The sequence below is a fragment of the Mobula hypostoma genome, chromosome 6, assembly GCF_963921235.1.
Source record: "Mobula hypostoma chromosome 6, sMobHyp1.1, whole genome shotgun sequence".
NCBI classification, from domain to species: domain Eukaryota; kingdom Metazoa; phylum Chordata; class Chondrichthyes; order Myliobatiformes; family Myliobatidae; genus Mobula; species Mobula hypostoma.
The window spans coordinates 125,902,252-125,916,482 of NC_086102.1; the positions used below are offsets into that span (position 1 = coordinate 125,902,252).

General features: G+C 42.0%; 1 long non-coding RNA gene across 1 annotated transcript in view; it reads left to right on the forward strand.

The window, feature by feature from the left end:
- LOC134348369 (uncharacterized) overlaps positions 1-9,644 on the forward strand; it is a 46,840-nt gene extending 37,196 nt beyond the window's left edge. Inside the window, exon 3 of the long non-coding RNA XR_010018407.1 lies at positions 7,364-9,644. This is a non-coding gene — a long non-coding RNA (uncharacterized LOC134348369). The remainder of the gene's footprint in view (positions 1-7,363) is intronic.
- The last annotated feature ends 4,587 nt before the right edge of the window (positions 9,645-14,231 follow it).

Below are 14,231 nucleotides of genomic sequence, written 5' to 3' on the forward strand. Positions count from 1 at the left end.
TGCATACTAACAAGCATAAGTTATTACATCCGTGCCTATAAAAAGTATTCACCCCACCTTGAAAGTTTTCAGCTTTCATTGTTTTACAGCATTGAATCACAGTGGCTTTCTTAATAAGAAAAGTCATGCTCTGTCTTTGAGATTTAAGCGTACTGTATACTTGCCACAACTATTAGAGAAATTATCATGGCAGTTGCAACATTGGTGAGACATTTTGGAATATCAAATTCTCCTGAAAATACAATTATTTTATTATGAGTACACACAATATGCTATGTGCATCAACATGATAACAAACCAATATACAGTGCCTATAAAAAGTATTCAACACCTTTGAAAGATTTTGTGTTTTATTGTTTTACAACGTTGAATCACAATGGATTTAATGTGGATTTTTTTCCCCAACACGGATCAACAGAAAAAGATTCTTTTGTGTCAAAGTGAAAACAGATCTCTACAAAGTAATCTAAATTAATTACAAATATAAAACACAACATAATTGATTGAATAAGTTTCACCCCCTTCAAGTCAGTGTTTTGTAGTTGCACGTTTGGCAGCAATTACAACCTTGAGTCTGTGTGGGTAGGTCTCTATCAGCTTTGTACATCTGGATACTGCAATTTTGCCCCACTCTTCTTTACAAAACTGCTCAAGCTTTGTCAGATTGCAGGGGGATTGTGAGTGAACAGCTCTTTTCAAGTCCAGCCACAAATTCTCAATTGGATTGAGGTCTGGACTCTGACTTGGCCACTCCAGGACATTAATTTTGTTGTTTTTAAGTCATTTTGGTGTAGATTTGGTCTTATGCATGGAGTCACTGTCTTACAGGAAAACAATTTTTCTCCAAAGATGCAGTTCTCTTGCAGACTGCATCAGGTTTTCCTCTAGGATTTCCCTGTATTTTGCTGCTTTCATTTTACCCTCTACCTTCACAAGCCTTCCAGGGCCTGCTGCAGTGAAGCATCCCCAGAGCATGAGGCAGCCACCACCATGCTTCACGGTGGGGATGGTAGGTTTTGATGATGTGCGGTATTTAGCTTATGTCAAATGTAGCATTTAGTCTGATAGCCAAAAGGCTCAATTTTGGTTTCATCAGACCATAGAACCTTCCAGCAGACTTCAGAATCTCCACATGCCTTCTGGCGAACTCTAGTCATGATTTCATCTGAGTTTTTTTCAACAGTGGCTTTCTCTTTGCCGCTCCCCCATAAAGCTGTGATTGGTGAAGCACCTGGGCAACAGTTGTATGTGCAGTCTCTCCCATCTGAGCCATTGAAGCTTGTAACTCCTCCAGAATCTTATAGGTCTCCTGGTGGCTGCCCTCACTAATCCCTTCACGCACGGTCACTCAGTTTTTGAGGACGACCTGCTCTAGGCAGATTTATAGCTGTGCCATATTCTTTCCATTTCTTGATTGACTTAGCTATATTCCAAGGGATATTCAGTGACTTGGAGATATTCCTGTATCCATCTCCTGACTTGTGCTTTTCAATAACCTTCTTGCAGAGTTGCTTGGACTGTTCTTTTGTCTTCATGTTGTAGTTTTTACCAGGATATTGACTCACCAGCTGTTGGACCTTCCTGATACAGGTGTATTTGTGTATTTTTACAATCAATTGAAACACCTTGACTGCATACAGATCTCCAAAATCAGATCTCTATTTAACTATTTATATAACTTCTAAAACTAATTGGCTGTACCAGTGATGATTTGGTGTGTCAAACTTATGCAATCAATTATTTTGTGTTTTACATTTGTGATTAATTTAGAGCACTTTGTAGAGATCTGTTTTCACTTCAACATGAAAGAGTCTTTTCCTGTTGATCAGTGTCAAAAAAGCCAAGTTAAATCCACTGCGATTCAATGTTGTAAAACAATAAAACATGAAAACTTCCGGGGGGGGGGGGTTGAATACTTTTTATCGGTACTGTAGTACACACACATACAAAGTCACGTCGTTCACAGTGCAATATGCATTCCAGGTCTTATTTTTCAGCTTCAACTTTGTTTTCACAGTAGTCCATTCACTACTGATGAGCTTTTTACAGGGTTACTCAATCACTTTACATTTCGGCTCTCTTCCCCCGTGAACGTTGGCTGCCAAGGGCCATAGGGAACTATTTTACATTAAGACAGAGGGAGACATTACCATCTCTATAGTTAACACCTCTTTGCCATGGGTTTCTAAAGAGCTGGGGTGACAGCAATGCACTGGAGGTCAGAAATATGTTCTCAGTATCCTGAGGGAGGTTTGGGAGAAGGGCACATGTTCCTTGGATGCTACACAATAATCCACAGGATTGCACACTCCCATCTCCAGCCACCTAAAAACCATTTGAATTGGAAACTAAGAGTTTCTTAGTTGAACTTTAGTGGGCAAGTTTCAAAGACTGCTGCAATTTGCTTATTGCCACAATAGGTCTACAGTGGATGCACTCTCACTGGCTCTCCTCTCAGCCTTGGTTCACCTAGACAATAGCAATATCTATGTCAGGCTGCTGTTTACACCTCAGCGTTCAGCACCATCATACCCTCATTACTAATCAACAAGCTAAAAAAAACCTGGGTCTATGTACCTCTCTCTGCAACTGGATCCTTGGATTCCTCATGAAGAGAACATAATGAGTGCAGATTGGAAATAGTATCTCCTCTTCATTGACAATCAACAGTGGCCCACCTCAATGATGCGTGCTGAGCCCACTGCTCTACTCTCTATACACCCAGAACTGTGTGGGTAGGTTCAGCTCAAACACCATGCACACATTTGCTGATGAAACAGCTATTGTTGCTAGAATTTCAGATGATGACATCCGAGGAGGCATACAGGAGTGAGATTGATCAGCTGGTTGAGTGGTGTTGCAGTAACAACCTTGCACTCAATGTTAGTAAGACCAAAGAATGGATTGTGGACTTCAGAAAGGAGAAGTCAAGGGACCACACACCAGTTCTCATTGAGGGATCAGCATTGGAAAGGGTGAGCATTTTCAAGTTCCTGGGTGTCACCATCTCTGAAGATCTATTCTGGGCCCATTACATTTATGTAATTACAAAGAAGGCATGACAGTGACTATATTTCATTTGGAGTTTGAGAAAACTTGGTATGTCACCAAAGACTCTTGAAAATTTCTAGAGATGTACTGTAGAGAGCATTCTAACTGGTTGCATCACTGTCCAGCATGAAGGGGCCATTGCATAGGATTGGAAAAAGTTGCAGAAAGTTGCAAACTCAGCCAGCTCCATCATAGGCACTAGCCTCCCCAGCAATGAGGACATCTTCAAAAGGTGATGCCTTAAAAAGGCAGCATCCATCGTTAGAGACTCCCATCACTCAGGACATGCCTCCTTCTCATTGCTACCATCAAGGAGAAGGTATAGGAGCCTGAAGACACACATTCAATGTTTTAGGAACAGCTTCTTCCCCACTGCAATCAGATTTCTGAATGGACAATGAAACTATGTAGACAAACTCAATTTTTCCCCTTTTTTGCTCTCTTTTTGCACTATTAATTTTATATGTAGTTCTTATTGTAAAAAAAGAAAAGGAAGTGGTTATCGACCAGGAGAACTTGCACCATTCACCCAGCGCCTCCACCCTCCCCCCCCCCCCACTTACATCAGCAATACAGCAGTGGAAACTGCAAGCAGTTTCAAATTCCTGGGAGTGCACGTCTCACACAACCTGTCACGGTCTTAAAACACATCCTACACAGTCAGGAAAGCTCATCAGTGTCTCTACGTACAGAGGAGGTTGAAGAGAGCCAGTCTTCGCACATCCATACTTGTGTCATTCTACAAATGTGCAGTAGAGAGCATCCTGACAAGGTGCATCACTGCTTGGTCCAGAAACTGCACTGTAGCAGACAGGAAGGCTCTACAACAGGTAGTCAGAATTGCCCAACGCATCACTGGCACCAGCCTACCTGCCATTAAGGATATGTATACAGTAAGGTGCCAGAAGAGGGCCAGTAACATCATAGAGGTTCCCACCCACCCCGCTCATGGACTGTTTGTCCCATCCCATCAGGGAGGAGGTTATGTAGCATCCATGGCAGGACCACTGCACTCATAAACAGTTACTTTCCCCAAGCAGTAAGTCTGATCAACCCCTCCACCCACTAACTCTACCTCCATTATTTCCTGTCAGTCACCTTATGTACAGCCTAGTGTTACTTTGTGGACATAAAATTAATCTATGTATATAAGCTGTTTTATGTATTCCTCCCACCTTCCAGCAGTCAATCCATATCCCTAGAGTTTGGAGATCTTCAAATACACATCCATGAGCTTTGAAATGTGGCAACTGTTTCTGTTTCTGTTTCAGGCAGTTAAGTTCCACACCCCTATTGAATCCTCATTTCTTGTGTTTTCTCTGCTCAGTCAGCAGTCTAATTGCTCTGTCAGGGCCCCTCATAACTGGACACACATTATCTATCCTGTTCTTTTCCAAAGAAAACAACTCTTGGCTATAATTTTCTAGTCCTGGGAACATCCTCATAAATCTGCTCTTTACTCCTTATGGTTCAACCACACCTTTCCTGTAATATGGTTACCAGAACTGTATAGAATACTCAAGTTGTGGCCTAACAAACATTGCATAAAGTTCCAGAATAACTTCACTACTATCATAATTCCCTTTCTTTAATCTGCATATTTCAGTGAAGTAATTAAGCTGCAAAGATTTGAAGAAAATAATTTTATTTCCCAAATCTCAGTCTATTAAAGTTAAAGGTTACTGTACCATACACATAGCTGTATAACGATATGAACAATTACCCTTATGCTTCCACTTCGTGACCATTTTCCAACTAAGCCTGCTCATCCAATTACTTCTTCAAAGTGCCCCATTTCTGTCACTGGGGCTGGACTCCCCTTTTCCCTCTGGTAACAGGAAATGGCATTGAGAGGTAATTACGTGATACTGTGGGTATTAAAAGCAGTTAGCAACTGTAATGTCTTGGGCTGAACAGCAGCAGTCCAGCAGAGCTGTCATCATTTTTAAACCGGATATAGACTGGGTTCGACATTTGATGTGACACAGCTCCCATCACTTCTGCTTACTTAGTGCCTGTTATGCCTGCCGGCATTTAAGGCAGCAAATAAGGTCCTCCATCTCTGTCTGTCCTTGGCCATCATACATTGCACACAGATGTAGAAGAATTCTTCATTGCTGTTTCGTAACAGTTTTGTTTGACTGGTCAGGGTTGTTAGCCCCGAGTAATCTTTATACTCATTTCCCCACTGTTCTGTAAAGGTTGGCGGTGATGTGGATAGTGTGGAGGGCTGTCAGAGGTTACAACAGGACATTGATAGGATGCAAAACTGGGCTGAAAAGTGGCAGATGGAGTTCAACCCAGATAAGTGTGATGTGGTTCATTTTGGTAGGTCAAATATGATGGCAGAATATGGTATTAATGTTAAGACTCTTGGCAGTGTGGAGGATCAGAGGGATCTTGGGGTCCAAGTCCATAGGACACTCAAAGCAGCTGTGCAGGTTGACTCTGTGGTTAAGAAGGCATATGGTGCATTGGCCTTCATCAATCGTGAGACTGAGTTTAAGAGCTGAGAGGTAATGTTACAGCTATATAGAACCCTGGTCAGACCCCACTTGGAGTACTGTGCTCAATTCTGGTCGCCTCACTACAGGAAGGACGTGGAAACCATAGACAGGGTGCAGAGGAGATTTACAAGGATGTTGCCTGGATTGGGGAACATGCCTTATGAGAATAGGTTGAGTGAACTCAGCCTTTTCTCCTTGGAGTGACGGAGGATGAGAGGTGACTTGATAGAGGTGTACAAGATAATGAGAGGCATTGATCATGTGGATAGTCAGAGGCTTTACCCCAGGGCTGAATTGGCTAGCACAAGAGGGTACAGTTTTAAGGTACTTGGAAGTAGGTACAGAGGAGATGTCAGGGGTAAGTTTTTTACGCAGAGAGTGGTGAATGCGTGGAGTGGGCTGCCGGTGGTGGTGGTGGAGGCAGAAACGATAGAGTCTTTTAAGAGACTCCTGGATGGCTACATGGAGCTTAGAAATATAGAGGGCTATGGGTAAAGCCTAGGTAGTTCTAAGGTAAGGACATGTTCGGCACAGCTTTGTGGACCAAAGGGCCTGTATTGTGCTGTATGTTTTCTATGTTATTGTTGTACCCTGCTGTTGCCTATAGTTCTTCTGGATGAAAAGCAGGTCTCTCATTTGCTTGGCCTTACCCATTCAGTGACATTATCTTAATTCTTCTACCTCTGTGGAATGCTGTTTTACGCTCAAGTTCTGGTGGGCCGTGTGGTGAGTCTGGCTAAACTGGTAGTATTTCCTTCGACTGTAGTGATAAGGTGAGCACTGTACATTGTAAGTCCATTGGGAGTGACAATCAGAAGGACATACCATTCTCTGCAATGAGAATAAGCATGTTAAAATCCCCACAGAAACACTCTCAGCTTCTTTGTCCATAACTTCTCAACTAGAACAGTGGTAAGGACTTGGATGACTCTAATAATATTCTGTTCAGTCTGCTGAGTCTTTTAGATGACAAAGCACACCCCCCCCCACACACACACTTTGTTTTGAAGATACAGGAGCTTGCTCTGGGTGCAAGGCTGAAAGCTGAAGAGGGAAGTTAACATCAAAATACTGCAGTGTCAAGACTTCTAGAGCTTGTGAGTGTGTCAGTGCTTGTTGTACACCTTGAATGAAAAGGCTCAAACAGCTGTGCTTTTTCTCAAGGCTCCATTTATGAGGTAAGGAAAGGAAGAATGTGTCAGAGAACTTGACAAATCAAATGAAGTTTTGAAACCCCACTTTGCCTTTAGGTGTACGGGAACCACTTGGCAGTGATTTCTGTAGTTAGCTCCTTTTTCAAGGCTGATCTTGGGTTCCCTTGACACCCAGCTTCAGACAACGTGGCTCGTACATTTTCCCATGCCCACAAGGAAATGAAGGTTCATGTCAGTGAAGCAGTGGACAAGTTCCTTCCATTTTGTGCTGTGTTCCTTACAACAACTTCACCATAAAATGCCACAGCTGGAGTCCTGAGATCCATTGCACATGAGTGGATTGACAACTGCAAAATATTGATTAACCAATCATTGATAACCAGATACTACCAAGGAAAATAAAATTCTGTGCACTTGGAGGCTCTAATTATATTTATCAGGTCCTAGATGTAAAAACATATAGCTACATAGCACAGGTTTTACACCTCCTTTTAGGAGTATCTTGAATTTGTAGGCCATCAACTTTTGGATGAAGCATTAAATTAAGACCCTGTTTGCCATCACTATAGGTGCTGACTCACCTATTTCTGCATTTTATCTGGGGGACACAAATAAAATGTTAAATTACTATTCAATCTAATTTCATTTTAGGTCCTTCAAAGCAGCTGATCGTTCAACTGATGTCAATTAGACCCGAGCGCTGGGCCCGAGTGGAATCATCAGACACAGTGGGTTAGCTGGATACTCTCTCATCTCCAACGCATAAGGCTGCTGGATTGTGTTTTACTGCAGAGGCTCGAACACAAAAAGGCATGCTGCACTATCAACAGTGATGTCATTACATGGTTTCCACTTCTCCATTAGCTGGATGCAAAACCAATTATGGGAAGAGGAGTTTTTGCTGATTTCTTGTTCAATATCCCCTTGTCACAATATTAAAAAAAGATGATGTGCTCATTGCTGATGCAGAAACGTGTATACTTGTGGTTACCTCAAGATACCGCATAAAGCTCATGGTCTACCAGGCACCGTTGATCCCTGCCCTCCAATATGCTTCTGAGACCAGAACTGTCTACATCTGGCAGCTTAAAGCACTGGAATATACATGGTGTCTGCAAAATCTTTCAAGTACACGAGTAGGAAAGGAGAACCAACATCTCCCAGATCAACATTCCCCTGCAGTAAAGCCTTTGTTGCTCTCTGTCAGCTAACCAGGCTACCCGTCCTCCCTAAAACCAGACTGATGAAGAACATTCTTGCAGGAGATCACCAGATGAACGGTGAAAAGGATTCAAGATTGTGCTGAATGCGGCCATGAAGAGTACAATGAACCCTCTTGACTCCCTTGAATCCCCAGCTCTTGGACAGTTAAAGTGAAGAGGGAGCATTTGGGGTGGTATTGAGAACCTTGAGGCTGCATATTGGAAACACGCAGAAGCCTTCAGCAGATGGTGCTCGAAATAGAGCATCTCAGAAAACTGTCCATCTGCTTAACCTATCAGCTAACAACCACCTCAAGGCTCTGCAATTTCCATATTGGCTTCATTAGCCTCAGGGACAGAGAAGAAGAAGAAGAAGGTGACAAAGTACTTCACTGTCTCGAAGGATATGGTCAAACCAATATTCAGCATCCTGGGGTGAAGTCTGAAATTGGATGCCCCATGTCTGCAGGTCTGAGAGCCTGGGGACAAGGAGTGGAAGTCAGGAGGCAGCCTGTCCTGAGGTGGAAAGGGGCTTGTTCTGCTATTATTGTCTTGTCTTGTTTTGTTGTTGTTGTTGTTGTTTGTTGTGGACATGCTATATTGGTGCTGGTATGTGCAATGACACTTACAGGCTGCCCCGAGCACATCCTCAGAGGTGCTGGTTGTTAACGCAAGCGATGCATTTCATTGTATGCTTTGTTGTGCGCGTGATAAATAATCCGAATCTCCTGAAGTTATGCAAGTTGCTACAGAAATGAAAATTCTTTCCTTTCACTGAGCTTCTCATTCCCCAGTGGCCTGACAAGTTTATAAAGCTTTATTACAGAACGTTAGTACTCATGCATATTTGTGATGTCTTCCTTTAGCCATTATGGTGGTAAATATATTCATTGTAATCTTACAGATAAAAGGCTTCAACAGGAATTATGCCTGGAAAGGGGAACAGACTTATCATTACAATAGATATTACACTATTTTTAAACATTTTTACTCTAGTTTCCTTAACAGTAATTATTTGTCTCTTGATTAAAGAAACACCGGGTGGAAAACAGTAAATGAGTACCGAGTATGATTGCCTTCCTGAAACAGGAAAAGGCTATTTTAGCAACTCAACTTGCTGATCCATACCTGATCTCTATTTTTCCCTTTCTTTCCAGTCCCAATGAAGGGTCTTGGCTCAAACGTACTGCTGCTGCAAATTAACAAATTTCATGACAAATGCCAGTGATATAACCTGATTCTGATTCTGTCTGTTCCTCTCCATCGATGATGCCTGACCTACAGAGTTCCCCCAGCATTTTGTGTGTTTTGCTCTGGATTTCCAGCATCTGTGATTAACCCCCTTGATTTAATTTGTGTGGGCACGTGGCCAAGTGGTTAAGGCATTCGACTAGCGACCTGAAGGTCGTGAGTTCGAGCCCCAGCTGAGGCAACGTGTTGTGTCCTTGAGCAAGGCACTTAACCACACAGTGCTCTGCAACGACACCGGTGCCAAGCTGTATTGGCCCTTGCCCTTCCCTTGGACAACATCAGTGTCGTGAAGAGGGGAGACTTGCAGCATGGGCAACAGCCGTCTTCCATACAACCTTGCCCAGGCCTGTGGCCTGGAGAGTGAAGACTTTCCAGGTGCAGATCCAAGGTCTCACAAGACTAATGGATGCCTTAATTTAATTTAATTTGTACCTCTACACTTACCTAATGAAGTTCTAGCAACCACACTTCTGAAACTGACTCTTAGCGCCTTTTTTGCAGGACAGGGTTCCAGATTTCCAATACTCTCTGTATGAAGAATTACTCTGATAAAGGTGAGTGCCATTTTTAAGATTACATCTCATTTCTGGTCATTCTCATTCCAGATGAAATAGTTCCTGACAATTGTATTAAACTATTCTTTGAGTATTTTCAACAGTTTCAGGTTTCCAACGATTGCATTTTTATTGTATTTTTATTTTTGTCCTGAAGCCAAGTTCACAGGAAAGAATTTAGATTTGGTCCAATCAGAGTTTTGCACAGTGCAGCAGAGGCAGAACTTCCCCTTCATTTTCTAGCCCTTTGAGAAGGTTACAATAGCTTTTTCAATTATTTTTAGACAGAGGTAAAGATTAGCTTGATTTGTTCAATGTACATTAAAACATTGAAACTTAACAGTGAATTGTGTTGTTTGTGTCAAATCAAATCAATGAGGATTGTGCTGGGCAGTCCACAGGTATTGCCAACATACCATGCCTACAGCTCTCTAGCCCTAACCCATACAGCTTGGGAATGTGGAAGGAAACCAGAGCACCAGAGGAGAGACATGTGGTCATGGGAAGTATGCACAAATTGCTTACAGGCAGTGGTGGGAATTGAACCCTGATCGATCATCACTAGCACTGTAACAGCCTAATGGTGACCACTACGCTACCATGTTAACTATTCAAGTTCTGAAATATTTATCTACTTCTGCACAAAGAGGGAATATGCAAAGATAAACTGTATATTAGTGCTTTTGTTAAATGTCCATGAATGGATCCAACTCAGAAATTCCATTCAAAAACATGGAAGTATTGTCAGGGAATATTAAACAAAGAAACTTGATTCTGCCTCACCTGACGTTCATATAGTGCACACTCTTGTAGGTCAAATTTAAGATCAGTAACTATTGGCAAACAACTCTAGATGACATCATTAATATCCCACATCAGGGAGACAACACCATTGTATAGACTACTACATTATTCAATTACCCAAGTATATTTTTCTCTTAAAATAGTGCTAAGTAGACTCGTGCTGCAAATAGATATTCTGTTATCAGATGAACAAGCTGGATTTAGATATAGAAGAAGTATAATGGAACATTCCTTTATCTTCAGAATCATGTAAGGAAAAGAAAAACTTTAAAAAACTCTACTGTATTTTCAAATACTCAAAAAGTTTTGGATCATACAAAAGCACCTTTACTGACAATAAAGAGCATGAAGTCCTCTATTGATATTTGGGAACTTTGCAAAAAAAAAAATGAATAGTGAAGACTTACTGGATGATATTCTGGTGTGGGAATCATGACCAGTGAAATGATGTCAAAGCAGCTTTCTCTTACCATGCATACTTCATTCATACCTGGAAGAGATTGTATCAAGTATCTTTGAATCTAATTATTCCAATCTTTTCCTGTCCTACTGAGTGGCATCTGCCCCATCTGTGGAAAAGCCTGCAGTTACCACATTGGCCTCATCAACCTCCTCAGAAGAAGGGTGGAAGCAGGCCATCATCAATCCCAAGGGACTGTTTAGAAGAAGGTAGGAAAAGTGGATGGACTCACCTGGCAGCGACTCATTTACTAAATGAATGTGTCAAATATATTTCACTTTTGTTAATGCATCCTCTCTTCCATTTCACACTTATTCCTCCGCTATCCCTGCAGCACAAAGAGAATTGCTTTGCAGAGTGAGGTTGCTAGGCAACTTATTCACCAGACCTTCGTGAATAACTGAGCAACTTGAGCAATAAAGAGATTGTGCAGGGTGACCTCAGTTGACCTTTTCTTCTGCATATCTATTCTTTTATCATATTGGCAGTGCACTCATCTCTGCAGTGGACATGGATTCACATCCCAACCCAAGATACCACAGTCTGTTAAACCATGGCTCTGTCTACAGGTGGTCAATTAAGATCTCGTGCAACTATTTCGAGGAACATTGGGGGTATTTTCCCAGTATTGTGGTCACTTTTTATCTCCAGTCAACTTCATATTTAAAGAAGTGGACACGTTTTTGATTCTGATATCAGATGTGATCACATATCAGATTCTGATTTATTTATCACATGTACATTAAAACCTATCGTGAAGTGTGTTGTTTGCGTTAACAACAACCATGTAGCATGCCCACAATGTACCCACACACACACACACACACCAACAGTAGTGTACCGGATTAGCATGACACTATCACAGCCTGGGCATCAGAGTTCAATTCCGGAGTCCTCTGTAAGCAAGTTTGTATGCTCCTTTTCCGTGTGCACGTTGGTTTCTTCCGGTTGCTCCAGTTTCCTCCCACAGTCCAAAGTCGTGCCGGTTAGTAGGTTAATTGGTCATTGTAAATCACTACATGATTAGGCTAGGGTTAAAGGGGTGGTTTGTTGGTCGACAAGCCTTGAAGGGCCAGGACTGCCTGTTCTGCGCTAAATCTCTAGATAAATCAATAAACATAACAAGAAAACTACAGCAAAACAAGCGCTTATCCAACTTGCCTACTCTCTCATGCACACAGGCTGGCTTCTAACGACAGGGCAGGCTGTCTCCAGTCCTCGGCCCCTGGACACTCAGAGTCAAAGACATTGGGCCTCCAGTCCCTGACCCTGGCTCGCAGTCCTGACCTTCGGGCCTCAATCTCTAGAATCTCGGGTCACAACATGTCAGAACACCCTCCGCATTGAGCCCACTATTTTATAAGGTTCACTCAGTGGCCACTTCCATAGGTATACCTGTTTGTTAATACAAGTATCTAACAAGGCAATCGAGTAGCAGCAACTGACATGGTCAAGAGGGTCAGTTTGAGTATCTGCTGATCTCCTGGGGTTTTCACACAAAACAATTTCTAGAGTTTACAGAGAATGGTGCGAAAAACCAAAAAACATCCAATATGCGGCAATCCTGTCAGTGAAAGCGCCTTGTTAATGAGAGAGATCAGAGGAAAATGGCCAGACCCGTGCAAACTGACAGGAATGTGACGGTAACTCAAATAACCGTGTGCAGAAGGGCATCTCGGAATGCACAATACATCTTGCCTTGAAGTGGACGGGCTACAGCAGCAGAAGACCACATTGGATTGAAAGGTGTACCAAATAAAGTAGCCACTGTGTGTATAAGAAAACTATTATCACACGTCTGATAACTGACAAAAGATGTGATCAGACATTACGTCTCACTCTTTGTGTAGATGCAAAATAATGTTTTGAGAAGGACAGCACATCGAATACCAGTTCTTGCTCATCTGAAGCATTGTTTTCCAATCTGCAAGCTATATCTGCAACCAAATATGAGGTTCCACAGTCATTGGACATTCCAAAGCACTTTATAGTTCACTGAGCATCTCTAAGTAAAAGTCACTGTTGTAAATGAGGAAACACAACAGTTAATTTATGCTCAGCAATAACAATAATGGCCAGATTAATTGTCCTGATAATTTTGGATGGTTATTAATAAATATTGGCCATAGCAGCCTGTGATGAACTTTGTGATGGGAAGAGATAACTGGGAAAAGAGAGGAAAAGTTTCAAAGGTGTCCACAAAGCTTCCTTGCAAATATTGGAATATTCCCACTGATATCATCTTGTTCAGTTCTGCTTGCCTCATTATAAAAAGGATGTGGAAACTTAGAGAGGCGACAGATATCAGGATGCTACTATGGGTTGGAGAGCATGTTTTATGAAGGTAGGTTGAACAAGCTAGGGCTTCTTTATTTGGAGCAAAGGCGGATGAGCGGTGACTTGATCGAGGTGTACATGTGTTAAGAAATATAGATTGAGTGGACAATCAAGAACTGTTTCCCAGAACAGAATGGCTAATATAAGGGGACATAACTTTAAGGAGTTTAGAGGGAAGTATAAAGGGGATGCCAAAGGTAGGATTTTTTACACAGAGAATGTTAGGTGCATGGAATGTGCTGCCACGAATAGTGGTAGAGGCAAATATATTAAGGATATTTAAGAGACTCTTAAATAGGCACATGGATGAAAGAAAAATGGATGGCTATGTGGAAGGGAAGGATTAGATTGATCTCGGAGTAGATTAAATGATCAGCCCAAGACTGGGCATCAAAGGACCTGTTCCATGCTGTATTCTTCTATGTCCTATGTTATTGGGATCTTTGGTCCATGACTGCTCACATTTAAGAAAGAACATTTGGATGGGGTTATACTGATGCAGGTATTTTTTTTCCCAGCCATCAGCAATTCCTTCCCTCCCCACAGATAGTGCTCAACCTGGTGAGTTCCTCCAGCAGATCGTTTGTGGCATTTGGATAGGTAATGAGAACCATGGGTGGAGGCACCAGGAACACATGAAAACCTGAAGTTCATGGTGGGAAATGCCAAAATACCATAGAAATCCAGTCCAATTTAAATGGTCAGGGAAGAGAGAAAAAAATCAGGCAACAATTATTTGCATGTCTACCTAGAGTTAACATGGTAAAATGTCACAATACACTCCATGGGATGCTTTCAGGCACCATGTTACTCTGAGCCACGTTAGTTTAAAGCAGGTGGTAGAGAGGTTGCGTTGAAGGGATTGATTTTAAGCAGCATTGTAAAGGAAAGACAGATGGAGAGGTTTAGCA